Source organism: Callospermophilus lateralis, chromosome 20, assembly GCF_048772815.1.
Source record: "Callospermophilus lateralis isolate mCalLat2 chromosome 20, mCalLat2.hap1, whole genome shotgun sequence".
NCBI lineage: Eukaryota > Metazoa > Chordata > Mammalia > Rodentia > Sciuridae > Callospermophilus > Callospermophilus lateralis.
Window position 1 is genome coordinate 3,998,815 of NC_135324.1, and position 18,316 is coordinate 4,017,130.

An 18,316-nucleotide genomic window follows, 5' to 3' on the forward strand; every position below is an offset into this window, starting at 1 on the left:
AAACCAAAAAAAAGTTTTACTTTTTTTTGTTTGTTTTTGTTTGTTTTTAAGGAAAAGACAAGTATGTGGCTCGGTCCCCAGACCCCTCTCCCAAAAGTTTACCCACAATTTAAGGAATGCAAATGATAAGTAAAAATAAGGTCTCACTTTAATTATCAGATTCATGAAAATACAAAAGTTTGATACGTGGTAAAGCTGGCAGTATTCTGGCACTGTTGGTAGTAGTGCAAATTGCCATAATCTTTTGGAAGAGCAAGTTGGTCGTTTCTATACAACTCTAAAACAGTTACTCTCTGAAACACGGCTAGAAATTTACAGTCAGTATACCCACAGAAATTCCCCAAAAGAGATAGAAGTATGGGAGTGGATTGTAGCTTCGTGGTAAAGTGCATGTGGAGGGTGGGGCCCGGGGTGCAGTCCCCAGCACCCCCCTCAACACACAGACACACGCACATGGAAAAGTTTCAGTATTGTCTATGATTTTAAAATGGGCCAGATGCAGTGTCACAAGCCTGTAATCCCAGCAATTCAGGAGGCTGGCAAGAGGATCAGAAGGTCAGCTTGGGCAACTTAGTAAGGCCCTAAGCAACTTAGTGACCCTATCCCAAATAAAAATTAAAAGGGCCAGAGGGGTGGCTCAGAGGTAAAGCACTCTGATGTTCATTCCCCAGTACCAAAAAAAAAAAAAAGAATGAAAAATAAAATGGGAAGAATTTGTTTCGGTGCCCCAGGGAAGTTCAGTAACAGCTCTCTTTAACATTCCCCTAACCCTTCTCTCAAAAGTGGTGCTGTCTTCCTCCCCTAATGGAGAACTGTGTTCCATGTTGTCCTGTTTTACAATTATCGAATGAGTTCACAGGAAGTCTCCCCTGCCACCCCCAGAAATAAAGGCTTTTATTTATTCTGTTAATAGCTGCCATTGGGGACGAGGTGTTCTGAATGGAAGATCCAATGCTCTTGAGATGATCCTCATGCAAGAACTGTTAGGAACAGAGTGGGCAATATAGGAAGCGGTTAAGGGTATGTTTGTTTGTTTGTTTGTTTTAATTTTTAAAAAATTAAGAAGGCTAAGCCAGCTTGGTGGTGCAAGTCAGCGACTCAGGAGGCTGATGCAGGAGGATCTTAAGTTCAAGGCCAGTCTGGGCAATTTAGTGAGACCATGTCTCAAAATAAAAAGGGCTGGGGATGTAGCACAGGGGCACATTCAGTCCCCCGTGTCACACACAAATAAAAAAGGTAAAGTCTACAAGGATTAAAGGGTCAGTGTGTGAGAATAAAATGGGAAGTAGGTGGTCTACGGGAAGTTTACCATGATGTTACTTCAGATGATTCTTCAATTTCTAGAAGCTCACTTTTCTTTTGGAAGAACAGAACCAGGTCAAAAAATTAAGAAAGCACCAAAGGAAGGCAGAATTTTATTATGCATTTCCTAAACTAACGCTGCCTTTACATTTTACATGGTCACACTGACATTTATCCTGCACACATTTTATCAAATATATTTTGCCAAGTTTTATGAGTCTTTAATGAAACAATCCCATTTTTGCCTGTTTATCTTACGTTTGCCCAAAGCATGCTGCAGCAAATTGCTTAGTCACTTGGTTCATTGCTCTTCTCCGCTGAATTAATTATATGCCAGATTACCTCTGAGGTTTGGAACCAAGTAGGGGTGGGGGGTTGAATCAAACCTACTGCAGGACTTGTACTTGGCAGCTGTTGATGCCTCCAAAAAGTCAGCAGATCTGAAGAACTCTTCTCAGTTGCTTTCAGGTATGAAACAAGATTAGAGTGAGGCAGACCTTGTTGGTTCTCACTGATCAAGTGGTTGTGGCTCTGACCAATCAGAGTGAGCATATTCCCCCTGGAGGCAAGGACTGAAGATTGCATTTTCCCTAGGGCCTCATTTACTCTCCAGTGAGGTGTGATATTAATGAGAGATGCAGCTGGAGGAACCTGGCTTCTCTAGTTCCAGCCCTGCCACAGCTAGATAGTAACTTGGGGAAATCAGTTAGCATGCCTGAGCTTTTATTTTCTCATATGCAAGATAAGGTCCTGTTTACTAGATGACCTCTCATGAGCTCTAGATTTTAGGGTGTTCAAATGAACATCATGTCTATGAATATACATGAACACAAAAGAAAAGATTGTTTAAATGAAGTGATACATGTTTTAAGATTTTTCTTAAAGATGGACACAATATCTTTATTTATTTTACTTATTTTTTATGTGGTGCTGAGGATCGAACCCAGTACCTCACAAGTGCGAGGCAGCGCTCTACCGCTGAGCTGTAGTCCCAGCCCCGAAGTGATACATTTTTGGATGGCTCTTAGATACTTGAGTCATAAACTTCACGCATTCTCTGGTCTTGATGTCCTCTACAAAGAGTTTCCTCATTTGATTCAGTTATCTTCTTGATCAGTCCTGACCTGCTTGTGTGCATAATTGGTGCCTCTTTAAGGATGAGCAGGATTACTGTGCTGGTGGACGAGAAGTACTCTGAAGATGGGGTATCTGGATTTCCACAGTGCATTGAACAATTTTTTATGATATCTTCAGGGAAAATAATTTACGATTATTCATAACTGAATGAGTGAAAGAATGAATGAAAAGATTAGTGATTTGGAGGAAATGTCAACCTAGAACAAGGTCTCTGATGATTTGCTTCAAGATAGTCGCTGTCCTGGTCAAACTCTTCATTGATTCCTTTACTAAAGATATTGTCATGCTTAATTGAAGTTGAAGATGTCAAGCATCTGAAAAGAACAATTAAACAAGGCAGTATCGCACACTAAAAGTAATTTAGGGAGAAAGAGAAAGAACTTCCTCATATAGCCACCAAAGAATAAATCATCAAGGTAACATTAAAAGGTTCTGAACAGTGACCACAGTCAGATTCCCTCATTAGGTTATTCGCTCCTGTCTAGGCGGTTCTCTTGGTGAACAGTCTGCCTTCATGGAACACGGAGACCCTGACCCAGTGCAGACTAAAAGTTGTCTAAGCAACATCAGCTCAGAAGCAAGTGCCCAAGATTCTGTTCTGTGGATAGCAGTGGCTGAGGGCACAGCTCTTTCCACGACTCTCTTCTTTTTTTTCCCATGCAGTTTTCCACTGGGTTTGTAGCTCAGACCCCTGAAGCTCAGAACACAGTGGGAGAGTTATAGGGGACCCAGACTGGCCGGCAGAGCCTTCAGCAGAGTGGAACAAAAACTATAGCTAATAATATAGATGGGATTGATTTATTACAAAAACTGATAACATCAGGATGGGATGGAGTAAAGTTCTCTATTATTTTGTAAGAATTTAAAATCTTTTACCCTTGGGTAAAAACAGCAAAGGTATTGATAAAACTCCAGGTCCATCCAATAACATCATATGTGTGTGTGCATAATTTCTGATATATAAACATTTTGTACAAACTTATCCAAGGGAAAAAAATGAATCTGATTAAGAAATGTGGACCACACCAAGAAAACCTAATTGTTTTGAGCATATATTATTTCTAGCAATTCCTTTTAGTAGTGTAAATTTTTTTTTGTGAACTTCCAAGGACACATTGGGAAATCCCAAAAGCATTAGGTATAAAAGTTACCCTGAGAGGCTGGGGTATGGCTCAGTGGTGGAGCGCTGGCCCAGCACGTGGGAGGCACTGGGTTCAATCCTCAGCACCACATAAAAATAAACAAACAAAGTTTTAAAAAAAAGGAGGGGGGAGCTGGGGTTGTGGCTCAGTGACAGAGCGGTTGCCTGGCATATGTGAGACACTGGGTTCGATTCTCAGCACCGTGTATAAATAAATGGACAAAATAAAGGCCCATTTAAAAAAAAAAAAGAAATCTAAAAAAAAAAAAAAAAAGTTAAAACAAGATCAGCAACAGAAAAAAAATAATAAGAAGAAGAAAACCAGAGTCAGCAAAGTTGAACTGGCGTTTACTTTGGAGTCAAGGAGACGGTGGCAGTGAGAGCAGCCTGTTGTGGGGACTTCTCTGGCTACCCTGTTTACTTGGTTCTCTCCAACAACCATTGATGTCTCCGTAGAACTCCTAAACCTGCTGAAGGGTGACCTTTTAAATGATAAAATCATGACATTCATATAAATAGACAGTGAACATTTGTCATGCAAAGATTCCTCTCTATCAGCAAAGGCACCTCTCCAGAGCAGCTGTCCTCCATATGGTGGCTCATCCCACCAGGGCACCCTGGGTCTATGCTACCTGTGTCAACACATGCCACAGTGGTCTCAGTGGCAAGGAAAGAAAGGATAAAAGCGCCTCACATTAGCAATTGCAATGCTTTGTGTCCATGGCATACTTACTTTTCTTTCATAACCCATTGGTCAGAACTAGTCACATGACCTGCCTAACTGCAGGGGCTCTGGGAAATGTAGTCCTGCATGTCTAGTAAGGGACAGAGCACTGAGACACCTATGAGCAGTAGCAGTTTTACTTAGAGTTATAATAAACATTAACCTTTAAAAAGATTAAATGTTGTGCTTACCCCAGGAAAGTACATGCCTGTCCCCACCCCACCGTTTTTGAGACAGGGTCTCACAAGTTGCCCAGGCCTGGCTCAGACTTGTCACCCTCCTGCCACAGCCTCCCAAATATCTGGGATTACAGATGTACGCCACTGCACCTAGCCCACAAAGTAATTTTCCAGGGCGGGGGGGATCGGGGAGAACCAGAGATTCGACTCAAGGCTGCTTGAGCATGGAACCCCATCCCCAGCCCTAGTTTGTATTTTTAGAGACAGAGTCTCACTGAGTTGCTTAGGGCCTCACTGTTGCAGAGGGTGGCTTTGAACTCGTGATCCTCCTGCCTCAGCCTCGAGAGCCACTGGGGCTACAAGCGTACACCACCATGCCCAGCTTTACAAAATGATTTTTGAGAGAAGTAGGAAAAAAAAAAATAGGGATTCTCTTACAGGAGCCTTCAAATTAAAATCACAAGAACTGTTGATTTTTTTAACAACAGAAAATACTTTGGGGCATTTTACCACTGAGCCACATTCCCAGTCCTTTTATTTTTTATTTTGTAACAGGGTCTCTTCAAGTTGCTGAGGGTCTTCCAAACTTGCTGAGGCTGGCCTCAAATAAGCTATCCTCCTGCCTCAGCCTCCTGAGTCACTGGGATTACAGTTGTGTGCCACCTAGTCCAGCTACAGTGTCTAGTTTTGATGATGGTAGTACTAGATTGGGGTTTTTGTTGAAATAAATATTTACCCAGTAAGCGTTTACAATCTAAGTTTTAGGTAAAGACAAAACTTCCATTAAGCCATAAATTATTCATTAATTTGTTCTGGAAACTCAAGGTCAGAATTTTGTGCCTTTAGAGATAGAAGAATAATTTGGGGAACCATTGCTTTTCATAACAAGTATTTTTCCCTTTGTAGTGAGTTAGATTCTCATACTGAGTTTTCTGTTTCTTACCCAATTTTCTTACTCTTACTTAATTTTCATTTAAATGATTTTATGAACCTGAAATGAGAAGTAAGAGAAGACACCTTTGGCCTGGAAGTCTGTCCTGGAGATATCCTGATTCTTGGTCAGAACATGGGTGGATGGCTTTTTCTTTGTAGTTTTTGAACCAAGCTACCTAAATGGTATTATGTTATATAGAACATTTTAAATACTTGATGCATTTGGAACCCATCCTTATCTAATGTAAACCAGAAGACAAATGGGGGTGTGGAATACGTGCCCTGCAGCTTTAAATCAACCAGTGGAAGCTTTGTCTTTTATAAATGATGCTCCCGGCTGGAGGAGAGAGGCAGACACTGTCTGTGATCTCGTTCCCAGAGTCAAACTGTTCATTTGCATGAGCAGCTCCCGCAAACTGTGCCTGCGCACTCACTCTCACACACACACTCACACACAGATGCCTGTTGGCAGAGGCTGTCTGTTCCCTCAGCACAGCCCTCCCCTGCGCCCAGATGTAGAGAGCTCCAGGAGCTGATGGAGGAGGCAGAAGGCCACGGTGGGCGCTGCGGAGGGCTGTCCCCGCCTGCTCTGTGAAAGGCGCTTCTGAGAGACTGTGAAGGTGAGAGGCCAGGGATCCACTGGAAGCTTCACTGTCGCGGTCTTGTTGGGGGGGGGTGCGTTCCCAATAGTAGCTGCCCTCATTTACAGCGTCATTCTCGGAGCTTGTGCAGCAGTGACAGACTATGCCACAGCCCCTCTGCAGTCTGGAGGCTGGAACAAATGGAAGGAGCTTCTAGCCAGGAGACGCTGGGATTTGTTGTCACCACCCGAGCTTGCTGGCAGTGCACCATGCAGGGCGAGCAGAGTCCGCAGACTGCCTGACGGGCTTGGGTAAGATCCGTGTGTGCTGATGTCTTGCTTGCTTGCTTTTTAACTTGTATATATCGGCTTCATAGAATTTGCATGTTAATAATAACCAAGACAGTGTGCAGAATTGGGTTTGATGGGAAAAGATGACCGAGAGAGCCAGAAAGGATGACGCTATTTCTGCACGTTCAAGTTGTGACCTTCAGAGAGTCATCAAGTTCTCTCGATGTCATGGACAGGCAGAAGCTAGGAGTTTCCAAGGCAAAGAATGCTGGCGAGCAGGGGCCTTTTCTCCTCTGTAGAGTCTTAATTACCCTTTTCCCAGCTTTGCCTCTGGCCTGAGGTGGCGAAGGAAAAGCAGCTCCCGCCTCCTTCTTCTCGCATTGGCATTGCCCCTGCAGCAGCGTAGGCTGGAGCCCGGGCACCAGGGAGGCAGCGGGATGGGAGGCTCCCATTTGGGGAGTGCTGCTTGCTGGTGTGTGGGGTGGGGGGCGCATTGCCATGGCTCTAGGGTGTCGGGTGGTTGTCATGGGTCTGTCTTTTCCCTCTGCTGTAATTGAACCCCTCTTGTGTTCTCCTTTGTATCTTTTTCTTTGCCAGACCCAGTTCTGTCACTGGGAGACCTGTTTCTGTTGCTGTGGGTACATAACAGCCTTCAGGAGGGGAAAGATGGTTGTAGAAAATAGCCCTGAAATATTTATAGACTCCAGGGAAGATGGGGAGGATTTTTTTTTTTTTTAACAATCTGGGTTTTGCTCTTAGCAGAACTAGGAGTCTGAATTTTGGAAACTGTGCCAAATGCTTTATTGCAAGTTACAGAAATGCCTTTCTGCAGTGAAATCCTTCCAGAATCACCTGCTCTGGTCTGCTTTAAGTGGGGTCCTGTTTCTTGGGTCTTGGTGACCAGGAGGTTGGCTCTTCCTGATCCTGACGTAGGCAAGCGTTTCTGAAAGGTGCGTGACCATGACTGTGCCAATAACTCCCCTCCGATCGGGCCCTTGGCCCTCCAGAGCTGGGTGGGGTGGGCTCCGTGTGGGGTGGGCTCCGAGAGCTCCTTTGACACCTGACTCTGCTGACTCACTGGTTACGTAAGCTGGTCCCCAAGCCCTGGGTGTACTCCAGCACCCGCCAGGTTAGGAGGCCCGAGGCCCCTCCTGCGCACTCTCAGATCCCTGTCTGCTTCCATAAGCCTTTTTGGTAACATGGTCTTAACCTTTCACCAAGTAAATTCTAAGAAGCAGCCAATAAATGACTCCTTTCTCCTTGTCTTTCTGAATGGCCGCATTCTTTATTTTCATCTTCACTGTGATAGAATCCCAGATTCCTTCTCTTGGCACATGAAGCCCACAGTAATAAAGCTTTTCCTCATTTGCAGCTGCTTGAAGGAACCGCTTCCTCTTCTGTCTCTGAGGGCTCCGTTCAGAGCCGCCCCTCCCCCTCTGTGCTCTTTCCTCATCCCACGCTTCTTCCTGGGGCATTATAGCTGTACATAATGGTGGGACTCGATGTCGCATGTGCCTACAGTGAAGGTGCTATTGAAAGAAGCCCTCTGTTACCGCCCGACCTGCAGTAGATCCCCCCTTACATCACTGGTTTCTTACAGCACTCTCTCCTTTATAGTCATTTCCACAGTTTATTGTTTGGTTATTGCTTTTTCTGCCACTTTGTGCCACTCAGCCGTGAGCCTCATGGAGCCAGAGGCTTGGTTTGTCCGTCATCACACACCCAGCACCTAGCAAATGGCTGGCAGCGCAGGGAAGAAAGGACAAGTAGGCACTGATGTGGGCAGAGGGATGAGCACCGGCACCTGACTGTGGCCAGTGCGGCTCAGAAGGGGAAGTAAGTGGATCATAAAGACGAAGCTCTATGGCTGGGGTGCGTCCATCCCCAGCACTACCAAAAAAAAAAAAAAGAAGAAGAAGCAGCAGCCGGGGAGAGAGAGAGAGAGAGAGAGAGAGAGAGAGAGAGATAGATCCAGGGCCCAACCATGTGGGGTTTCCTAGACCTTGTTCAGATCCTTGTTCTTTATTTTAAACCTTGTAGGAAGCTACTTCCTAAAAGAGTTCAAGCACTGAGTGACTTAGGACCCTTATTCCCCCTCCAGCTTCAGAGAGAACCTAAGTGGATGCAGGTAGAGCAGTCCACCTGAGTGGCCAGAAGAGAGAGCATGAGGATGCCACCACTTTAGAGAGGTAGCAGTAGAGATGGAATTTGGAGAGCAAAAGGGATAATTTGCTGTTGAAATGACCATGGATAGAATGCAGATTTCAAGAATATGTTTGGGGCTTTGGTTTGACGTAAGATGAGAGTTAGAAGAAGGATTACGTTGACTGGTTTTGAACGTGCAGATTTTGATATAATCAGGCAGCCTATTGGATCTGTAAGTTTAGATTCCAGTGGAGCCTTACTGTTACCATGGGGAAACCTTCAGTAATGTCCCTGGAATAAAGTCCAGTATGTAGTTCAGACCCATGGTGGCACACACCTGTCATCCCAGCGACTCTAGAGGCTGAGGAGGAAGAGGATCTCAAGTTCAAGGCCAGCCTCAGCAATTTAGCAAGACCCTGCCTCAAAATGAAAAGTAAGAATGACTGGGGTTGTAGCTCAGCAGCAGAGCACCCCTGGATCCACTCTCAAGTACAACAAAAGCAAGGGGCTCTAGGGACGTAGCTCAGTGGCAGAACAAGTATGAGAAGAAAAAATAAGAAATGAAAAGAAGAAAGACAGAAAAAGAAAAACCTCTATTAGATAGGTTTTTATTTTGTTTTGTTCTGTAAACATTTGCTGTTGACCTAAGTCTCAGAATTTGTCTTAGTATTTGAGGCAATTTTGTTTTGGCAGTTTTGCCTCAAACGTTGGCCTGATATAAAAATAATTCTTCAGAGAAATATTGATATACCCTTACTTTGACTTCTCTACAACCTAATGGTAGCAGGTACTTTTGGGGCTTTAGATTTCAAGCCTTCACTAAAGACCACGTGTGTCATTTAATCCTCCAAGAAAGGTACAGTTATCTTCACATTAAAAAGAGAAAATGGATTCAGAGATGTAAAAGTCCAGGTAAGGAAGTTTTAGAATTGGATTCAGACTCCAGCTGTCCTTGACTCTGAATCCATACCCTTTCCACCTGCTGTCATGCTCTCCAAGATCACTACTTCTGATTTTATCATTGGCCTTCTTTACCATTTCCTTAAAATCACCTTGGTTTGCTTTTTTTTTTTTTTTTAAAGTTGTTGATACACCTTTATTTTTTGTTTATTTATATGTGGTGCTGAGGGTGGAACCCAGGGCCTCAGACATGCTAGGCAAGTGCTCTGCTGCTGAGCCCCAGCCCCTCTTGGTTTGCTTTTTAAGGGAAATAATTGAATGTGAATGTAAGAGACACTGGAAGGTTATTGATAGTCTCATAAAAGCCAAAGTAACACTGGGAAAATGCAATTTACAACTGTATGGAGGAAATTACTGAGAATCTGTTCATTTCAGCAGATGTTTACTTAACAGCTATGTACTAGGTACTGGGGACACTAAGTTAGAAAGAAAAAAAATGAGAAATCTACCCTTGGAACATTCACAGACTGTGACGTTAGGCAGACTGGAAAAGGAGGCAGTTGAGGTAATCCTGTGACCATGGTAGAGGAGACCTGGAATGGGTGTCAGGAGAAGAATTGACAGGCAGCGTTTATACAAGTACCGTCAGCAGACCTGGAATCTCCTTAATAAGAGAAAAGAACGGGAACATGATTTTACCTACAGTTATTTGGAGGGGAAAAGGTTATAACAGGTTTATAGGAAGTGGTGCTCCCTTATGATCCCAGTGACAGGGGAGGCTGAGGCAGGAGGGACTGCAAATTCAAGGCCAGCCTCAGCAACTTAGCAAGACTCTGTCTCAAAGAGTTGGGAACGTAGCTTAGTGGTAGAGGGCCCCTACGTTCAACCTCCAACACCAGGAAGGAAAAAAATAAAAAAGACTAGCCCATTTGGAGGATTAGCGGGAGGGGAAGGAGATGCTCAGAGACACACAGATTGGGTTTGTCATAGGAGGAGCAGGCAGAGATGCATGTGGGTAGCTATTAGAGCGCTGGGAATTTAAGCCTGGAAACTGTATCAAGGAGTCTCAACTGATATTTGAGCAACTACTAAGTACCACACACAGTTTTAGTTATTAAACAAAAGTGAACAAAACACACAGATATCTCCCTCTGTGGACCTTACATTCTAGATTCTGATGATACATTGTAATATCAAATGTTTTTTAAAAAATCACAGATTGCACTTGGGCTTTTTCAGATTTTGTCATTACTTTAGTGTTTTGTTTTATCAAAATTACTTGAAGTAATTAAGATCAAGGTAACACTGAGAAATCTTTTGATTAAGGACTTTTGAGTTGTAAAGGTACTATGTTTGTAGCAAGAAGTAACTAACTCACTGGTGTCAGTGACACATAGGTGACACTCATGGGTGTCAGTTTTGCAGATAGATTGGTGTGTGCTGTGAAAGCCTGTTTGTGTCATCTTCTCCTCTCAGTTAGCACATAGTGCTGTGTGTTGGTGGTGGTGGTTGGGTTGGTTTGGGGTTTTGGTGCTAGGGATTGAACCCAGGGCCTTGTGCGTCCTAGGCAAGTGCACTCCCACGGCCACGTCTCCAACCCTTTTTTACATTTTTGTTTTGAGACAGGATCTTACTAAGTTGCCCAGGCTGACCTCAAACTTAAAAATCCTCTTTTCTCAGCCTCCTGAGTAGCTGGGATTACAAAGTGTGCCACTGCACCTGACGTCAGAACATAATTTTTAGTTTTAACCCATGTTAACAGATTCGTGTGCTTCAGAATAATCATACACTTCAATCTGAATGTGAAAATGATTTTTTAACATCAGAGCCAGGGTGTCTCTATTCTTTTGAAACATAAGTTAAAAATTCTAGAGTTTGAAGGAAACTTGGGTCATCTGTTCCAGCTCTCCGTCAGTGTCCTGTGGCATTCTTAGCGTGCAGCAGGAATCTTCTTGGATGCTTCTAGTGGCACAGGCAAGCTAATGAGCCCCACCGCACCCACCCCGTGTGGTAAACACTGTGCCTGTGCGAGTCTTCAGTATGTCACCTGCTTTTTCTATTAGTTGTCGTGGAGAGACTTAAGTCTGTTAGTCATCTGTAAGATACATTTTTGAGTTGGAAGACCTAGTAGGTTTCTTCCTAGCTCAGAGTCTGTACTTTAAAATAGCACCTGGCAAACCAACGTGGTATTGTCTGCCTACATCCTCACTAGTACTAGCAGAAGTACTAGAATATCATTTTATTTATTTTCTATCTCCATGTCTGGCGTACACCCTGTACACAGGGGGATTTTTTTTTTTTTTTAATTAGAAAGTACATGTGCTCAGGCTTATGGATCCATTAAGTCCAGACAGCAGCCTGAAGTCCACCCGGCAGTGCTGGCCCTTGGTGAGGCCTGTCTCACGCACACCCAGAAGCCCGCCCTCGTGTGAGAAGGCAGTTCCCAGCGCTGGCCCTGGCTCTAATGGGTACTTTGCATTTGGGTTGGAAGAATTGGGCTGGATAAGATTTTAATAATTTAAACTGGTATTCAATCCAGTCAGTAATTTTTCCTTGGCAGCCTTGGAAGAACCATTTATTGGAAGTTTTTTTTTTTTTTTTCCTGCAAAAACTAGATACCACTTGCAGAATGCAGGCTCAGTGCTACATGAGCTGTGAGGTCTAGCAAGGCTGGGTTGAGCAGGAGGGGCCAACAAGTGTTTATACCAAACAGACACTCACTGGGGCTCCTCTGTATACCCGGCATGGTGCTAGCTTCACAGTGGCGAAGATAATCCGTGTCCTCAGAAACCCAAGTCAAAATAGAGGCAAGACACCCAAGCAACCGTTTCAATATAATGTGGTCAAAACAGTGATGGAGATGTGTGTCTGGGCATGTGGGAAGATAAAGGGAAGGCTCTCCGGTCACCTGGGAGAGGGACGTTGTCAGGGAAGGTTTTCCTGGAAGAAGTTACACTTCACTGAGCCTTGAGGGCTGACCAAGGCACTGTGTGGACAGGGCTGGGGGAGCGAGACAGCAGCACCTCAGAAGAACCAGACCACAGACCACACACACACACACACACACACACACACACACACACAGCTGCTTTGTCATTTGGCTAAGGCATGTGATGAGATCTTTAGCTATAAAGCGAACACACGAACCAGGTGTGGGGGTGCACACCTGCACAGTGACTCAGGAGGCTGATGTTGGAGGATCATGAGTTCGAGGCCAGTCAGGGCGACTTATGGAGAGCCTGTCTCAAAATAAGACAAAAAATTGTTGGGGATCTAGTTCAGGGTCAAGCACCTACTATGTGTGAGGTCCTGGGTTCAATCCCTAAAAAGTCTTTCTTAAATTTTTTTAAAAACTAACTCACAGGTCTAGCTGGAATCTGGGAAGAGGAACATGTCCTCTGCTCTTCACCAATATGCAGTGTCACCGTGACATGATCCTAAACTTCGCTCTTTATGAAAGACGGACTTGAAAAGTGCTGTTAGTAGGAAAGAGAAAGGGGCTGGGGCGGCTGTCAGTAGTGATGTTACGTTCAGAAGTGACCAGGGTCGTTGTCACCAGGACTGTTTGTGTATCACTGACTTTTTAAACTTTTAGAAATTAAGTCATAAACATAAGTCATTTTCATAAAATGAAACTTTGTTTCATTTTCTCCTTTTCTAAGCGAAATTGTATCCAGAACACTCACATGAGCTAGGTGGAGGGGAGTCCAGCAGGAGCCCTGCTGGCTTAGATGGTCCACTTTTCTCTGTTGACCCAGATACTTCTCCATGCAGCAAGGTTCCCTGTGACCAGAGTTCTATATAAAAATGTGAAAAAGTGATTTCTGGATCTTTTAGGAAACATCACAGGGGCTGGGGTTGTGGCTCAGCAGTAGAGCACTCACCCAGCACGTGTGAGGCGCTGGGTTTGATCTCAGCACCACATTAAAAATACATAAATAAAACAAAGATATTGTGTCCAACTACGACTTTAAAAATTTTTTTAAAAAGAAACATCACAGTCTACGCAAGACTTATTTATCAAGTGAATGAAAGTTTTTGTGACAATTGAATAAATCTCTGTTTTTGGACGTTAAGCAGAATCTTGATTTTTGCTTCAAGTGGAAAAGTCTGGAATGTTTAGGGAAAAGCTTTCTGTCTGGAGGCTAATAGAACTTAGTCTGCTTTTATTTTCTACTAATCCCCTCCTTTTGAGATCACCGCCTGTTCACAGTGCAGTACCAGCTCAGCAAACTAAAGTCTCAATTGCACACAAGAGAACGTTCTCAGCAAATTGCTCTGATCAGTGACAGGGACAGATATGCCACCCTACAGTGCAACAGTGGAGACGGGCAAACACAGTGACCACGAGGAAGAAGGAGATTCTGCCAGGTGTGGTGGCGCACGCCTGTGATCCTGTCACCAGAGGAGATCCAAGATCTCCCGGAGAGGGGGACCTCAACTCAGGACAAGTGAGGTCCTTGAAAAACATTATAGAAATGAGTTTAAGGACGCGTCAGTCAGTGGTGTGGACGTGTGTATTAGGAAAGCAGAGATGCCTTCAAGGGAGAATGTGGAATGCTGTCTCGGGACACACACTCTGGGGGTCTCAGGCTCTTCTTGTAAAGGAAGCTTGGTGAAGGGTGGTCATGGGAAGGCATGTGGAAATGATATCGGTCTCAGAAATTATTTAGTGTGTGGAACATGAGATTTCCTGAAAAGAGCTGATATCCATTGAGGACAGTGATGTGAAGTCGGGGATTTCTTCATCTTTCATACTTATGAGTCTGTACTTGGGTTTTGGGTCATGAACCTACCAGCCAGGTTAAGTGATGGAAGAAGGTCAGCTTTTTTTTTTTTCCTGTGTGTGTGGGGGGGTGGGGGGCCAAAGAACAAAAGCATCACAACAGCTTAGTTTGGTGATCATATTTTCCCAGCCCCTGGGTCCTGCGGATTCAACCAGTGCATGCTAGGCAAGCGCCTGACCCTGAGATTACACCCCAAGTCCTCTTTATTGTGAGGCCAGGTCTCACTAAGTGGCCCAGGCTGGCCTCAAACTTGGGTTCCTTCTGCCTCAGCCTCCTTAGAAGCTAATATCACAGTCATGTGCCCCACACCAGTGGTTTAATGATCTTAACCGGCTTTATTATAATAGCATTTTTTTAAATTTTTAGTTGTAGATGGACACAATACCTTTATTTTTATTTTTTATTTGTTTTTATTTTTATGTGGTGCTGAGGATTGAACCCAGGACCTCGCACATGCTCGGCAAGAGCCAGCCCTGGCCCTGGAAACTTCCTTCTTAAGCCAATTGAAAGTGGCCTGTTTGGGAAATTGGGTTGTCACCTCCAATCCTGATGAAAGGTCAGACAGCAGTTTAGTCTCAGCCTGGTGACACGGAACTTTAGCATGAGTGACTCCATTTTGATTTCTAGCCTGGTCTGTTGGGCCTGTTGCAGGAACCTGACCCTAGACAGTCCCCTCCTGTGACTGCACTGAGTGTGTTGGGTGTGATCCGTTTTTGTTGTCGTCATTGTTGCTGCTGGTGTTGTTTTGGTGGTGGCTGAGGTCAAACACAGGACCTGCCACCTCCCAGACAGTCACTTCCCTGCAGAGCCACATCCCCAGCCCCTGATTGGACATGTTTAATATCTTTTCAAAAAATCTCATGAAAAGATACGGGAGACGGGCTCCAAGAGAACAAGCAGGGGACCAGAGAGAGACACGGTCTGGTAAGGCCTGGTGTGAGCCCAGGCCCTTGGCTGTGGCCAGTGCTGCTTCCACCACCTTTCCTTGACCATGACTGTCCACCTGGGCCCTGTCGTGCGCTGACCCTTCTGTCCACCTAGAGGAAGCAGGCTACAGTAAGAGGTGCTCTGTGTGCAGCTGCAATGGTTCCGCTCTGCCCTGGATGAGCTGCTTAAAATTTCTCTTGGGTCTTTTTTAATTTATTCTGTAACCAATTCATTCATATCGGTTAATAGGTCATTTAAGCCTGGCAAATGAGTTCTGGACAGTAAGAGTCAAAAATGCAGAGGAGGCGACACTGTGTACTGGTTATGGCCGCAGAGCAGAATGGTGGCTGCCCGAGTCCCGTGGCCGCTCTTAGGACACAGGATAATCAGAGATGCACACCCTCAGGAGACCATCAGAAAAGACCTGAGTAGGGGGCACTGTCACTGTCCTCCCCTTCCCTGCGATCACTGGAGGTGGGAGGCACTTGGCAGTGAGGTTGTTTGTAAACTAGAGGCAACAGTGTGCCTTGTAGGCTGGGGAGGGTTCAGCCAGCCAGCCAGGTGCGAGCCACAGCGCTGTGGAGAGGGGACTGTCCTGCTCCCAGGGTAGGGCTGAGTGAAGGGGCTCCTGGTAAAACCTGTATCTTTCTTGTTCTGCCTGAAGTGAGACAGAGCTTGGAAGGGAGTTTATATGTGAATCTTTAAAAAGAATACTCACACGTTACAAAAATAGCAATGTAATGTGCTCTGCGCACGTACAGTTCTGACACTTTGATGTTTATCGACTCATCTCCTCTTCACACATCTTCTGAAGCCAGCATTATCTGCACTTACAGTGGAATGGTTCAGAAGTCAAGTGACTTACCCAGTTGTGCAGCTAGTGGTGATGTCAGGATTGGAACCTGAGCGCTTCGTGCCAAAGTCCACGCGTGACACTGCCACACCACAGGCAGCCCGCTCAGTCACCTTCTTTTCAGATTTGTGACTTTTCATATATTTTTAAGAAAATCCTGGGTCTGAATCTCAGAAGTAGAGCCCTTGCCTAACGAGTAAGGCCCTGGGTTCCACTTCTACCAACCAACACACACACACACAATCCTCCCCTTCTTTTTAGTACAGGCTTTGAAATGTTTTTGATTTTTGCTTTTCACATTTAGAACTTGATTGTCAGGTTGGGGTGAGTTAGCGATCTAAAAAAAAAAAAAAAAAAAAAAAAAACTTTTCATTTGATGACGTTGTAACTCAAAACTAAGTTGGAACCAGTGTTCCCGTCTGGAGCGTGTGGCAGGTTCTAGTTTTGAAGAGGAGGAGAAGTGGAGAAGTGGTGTGGGACTGGTAGGAAAGGGAGGGTGAGATGGAGACAGGGAAGAGTGGGCGCAGAGGAGGAGGGAACCCGAGTCCCAGGCACAAGAGGCAGTCTCTTCCCCTTCTGAACCAGGTCCTTAAGGAGCAAGTCCGCGCTCCAGGCGGGAACACCGCTACTTTAATAATCAGACAACATATAAATTAACATTTGCCGCAATGTCAGAAAACCTTAAGAGAAAAATAGAGCATACAAGCTATCACAATGACTTTTAATAAACTAATTGCTTATTAAAAGTGGTCCCATTTGACATGAAATAATTAAATTGCAGATATAGAATCTCCACAAAGTAACTAAGGAAACCAACTGGGCTGTCTTTAATGTGACTCTGTCCTACTTGGGCTGCTGGGAGCCACAGGTGACCTCCCTCACACAGCCTGCAGCACACAAGGTCCTCGCTGCCAAGGAAAACTAACCGGTAACAAGGAACCTGGAGCCAGGAGCCACTGGTTACTCAATGTCCCCTCCCAACTGTGGCAGGTCCAGCAACTCAGTGAGACCCTGTCTCAATAAAATGTAGAAAAGGGCTGGGGATGGGGCTTCGTGGTTAAGCGTCTCTGAGTTCAGCCCCTGGTACCACAAAAAAACAAGAGGATGCCTCTCCAGGCTAAACTGATGGTTGACATTTCGTGAGTGTTTTAGAGTTTGTGTGTTATTATCATGAAAGTATAGCAGGGTAACCTCTGTGTAGTTATTTCTAGCCGATTGCTGCAAAGGCAGATTTTTAATGGGGACCAGAGAAAAAGGATATGATTTTAGTCTGTCTCCATGATGGTGAATTTGTAATTTGATGTGTACTGTTAATTCTCATCACCTTGAGATGGTTGTTGCATTATTCACTCTGTCAGTGCTCAGCAGAGAGCAGATTCTAAGGCCTTTCTCTTTGTGCCCTGCTCTAATTCACCACCACAACCCACGCACTGGGACACCATTTTTTTTTGGGTGGCGGGGGGGCTAGGGATTGAATCCAGGAGCACTGTACCACTGAGCAATAGCCCTGCTCCATTTTTTATTTTGAGACAGGGTCTCACTAAATTGAGGCTGGCCTCATACTAGTAATCTTCCGCCTCAGCATCCCCGAGCCTCCTGCGGCCCTGGGAGTGTAGGTAGGTGTGTACGCCACTTGAAGGATTTTTTGTTTTGTTTTTGTTTTTTCCCAAATTTGAAAGACCTGACCCCTCCCCAACTTTGGCTAAGTGCTTTTTTTAAGTTTTTAAATCTGAGCAATTTTTTTTGTTGTTTTTTTTTTTCCTTGAGTTCCTTTGAATGGTTCTCACCCATTTGAAAGAATAGAGTGTGAGCTTTGGAGCACCTGCCTAACAAAAACTTTTACTAGCTAAAGCTTTAATAATGTGAGTTTCTGAAGACCTGACCTTAGTCCTTGATCTGTTGGTTCCTTACCTCCATCTGCCCCAGCCCCTGGGGGTTCCTGTTGTTGTGACCAAGTTCATCCCCAGCACCTGTGATTTGGTAACAGTCACCTTTGGCACTTTCAGCAGAGCCTTCCCGTTCACCTCTGCTCATCTCTAGCTGCCAATTCAATGTCCTTATTAGAGTAGAAAATGATCTCCTTACCCTCTACACCACGTAGATAAAAAGACACCAAGACACCGGGAAGCTGGCAGCACACACCTATAATCCCAGCCCCCAGGAGGCTGAGGCAGGAGGATTGCAAGTCAAGACCACCTCAGCAATTTAGCAAGACCCTGTCTCAAAATAAAAATATAAAGGGGGCTAAGAGTGTAGCTCAGTGGTAGAACAGCCCTGTGTTAAACCCCCTGTACCTCAAAACTAAAAGAACAAAATAAAAAGGAGTGGGAATGTAGCTCAGTGGTAGAGTGCTCGCCTAGTATGTACAAGGCTCTGGGTTCAGTTCCCCCACTGCTGGGAGGAAATAAGAAAAAGAA

The 18,316-nt window shown here is 44.8% G+C and overlaps 1 protein-coding gene across 7 annotated transcripts in view; it reads left to right on the plus strand.

Moving 5' to 3' along the window:
• Positions 1 to 18,316, plus strand: part of Tmcc1 (transmembrane and coiled-coil domain family 1) — a 166,375-nt gene that overhangs the window by 127,572 nt on the left and 20,487 nt on the right. The window lies entirely within an intron of this gene.